Source organism: Schistocerca americana, chromosome 5 (genome assembly GCF_021461395.2).
Source record: "Schistocerca americana isolate TAMUIC-IGC-003095 chromosome 5, iqSchAmer2.1, whole genome shotgun sequence".
Taxonomy (NCBI): Eukaryota; Metazoa; Arthropoda; class Insecta; order Orthoptera; family Acrididae; genus Schistocerca; species Schistocerca americana.
Genome location: NC_060123.1, coordinates 629524804 through 629526582, shown reverse-complemented (window position 1 = coordinate 629526582; position 1779 = coordinate 629524804). Strand labels below are relative to the sequence as shown.

General features: G+C 49.7%; 1 pseudogene; it reads left to right on the top strand.

Annotated features, from left to right (window-relative positions):
- The first annotated feature begins 364 nt into the window (after nucleotides 1–364).
- On the top strand, nucleotides 365–482 carry LOC124617440 (annotated as a pseudogene).
- The last annotated feature ends 1297 nt before the right edge of the window (nucleotides 483–1779 follow it).

The window sequence follows — 1779 nt, the reverse complement described above, 5'->3', positions numbered from 1 at the left end:
AATGTGCAGCATTTATCAAAAACTTGGTTCGAACGAGGAACTAGGTGCTTCAAGAGGATAATGATCCGAAACATCGCAGCCGTCTCTGTACAGCGTGGAAACGAGACAGTGGGGGCGCCCACGATGGATTGGCCTGCAATGTCTCCGGATGCAAATCCGATCGAAAATGTTTGGTCTCATATTAAGATGAAGCTTAAAGGAAATCCAATATATACTTTGAAGCAGCTGCCATAGAAAATCGGACGACATGGCGATCGTTACCGAGAGAATATGCAGAAAATCTCGTGAAAAGCATGCCAAAAAGTTGCCAAGCTATAACCGATAATGGCGGCGATTGGATTAACTATTAGGTACTTGTGCAACTGCCAACGGCCTTTCCGCACTGGTAACACCGGTTCCCGTCAGATCACCGAAGTTAAGCGCTGTCGGGCTGGGCTAGCACTTGGATGGGTGACCATCCGGTCTGCCGATCGCTGTCGGCTAAGCAGGTTGCACTCAGCCCTTGTGAGGCAAACTGAGGAGCTACTTGATTGAGAAGTAGCGGCTGCGGTCTCGTAAACTGACATTACGGCCGGGAGAGCGGTGTGCTGGCCACATGCCCCTCCCTGTGCGCATCCAGTGACGCCTGTGGGCTGAGGATGACACGGCGGCCGGTCGGTACCGTTTGACCTTCGTGGGCTGTGCGGGAGGAGTTTAGTTTTCTTTTAATTTTGCAATTAGTAATAATATCTTCAAGTCAGCAATGAAACATAATGTCCTGGTTAAATAGAATTTGTATGCCATTTTGAACATGTCACAATAGATGTTTTTCGACTGTGAAGATGGTCCATGATCAAAACCGGCAGTGAATAAATGTACTGTAAGACAACATAGTGTGTACCATGCATTTCTCCAAGCAACACGTTTTGGTTATTATGAAGTAGGCCATGACGCTATAGTTTCGATGGAGCGTTGAACCGTAACTTCCCAACTTTCTATGCGTCGTGGTGGTTTAAGCCATAAGAATGCCCACAGAGTGTGAGCCAACGGAAGCTGGCCTTCCGTCACGCCCCGAAGGGCTGCTGGCGTCTCGCCCTCTCCGCCCTGGCCAGGAGAGGGGGGGGGAGCAGGGAGGTGAGGGTGAGGGATGGAGTGCGGTGGGGGGGGGGGGGGTGCCATGAATTTTTAGAGGCGCTGCCAGGCATCGACCGTGGGTGGGTCGGCGCTGATGGAGCTGGCCGCGGCCGCTTATCGCCGTGTGTGTGTGTGTGTGGGAAGGCGGCAGTGGGGGAGGGGTAAGAGGCCAGCTGCCTTCTTCCTATGTCCGTTACAACCCCTTCTCTAAGGCGTTAAGGCTGTGTCCAAAGATTAGATAAACGAGGCACCTGCTGTTCGTTCAAAAAAATGGTTCATATGGCTCTGAGCACTATGGGACTTAACATCTGAGGTCATCAGTCCCCCAGAACTTAGAACTACTTAAACCTAACTAACCTAAGGACGTCACACACATCCATGCCCGAGGCAGGATTCGAACGTGCGACCTTAGCAGTCGCGCTGTTCCAGACTGAAGCCCCTAGAACCGCTCGGCCACACCGGCCAGCTGCTGTTCGTTCCAGTAATAAATATTCCGCTTCAATGCTTTTTAAAAAAATGATGTGTTTCCTTTGGGATGTTACAATAACGTTCGGCTATTTACACGTGGTAGTCACAAAGCTTTAATTATCAGAAAAATACGTAATTAATATTTTTGTTAGCAAGTACATTCTGCAGTCCTCATATCGTACACACAAAATAATGAGG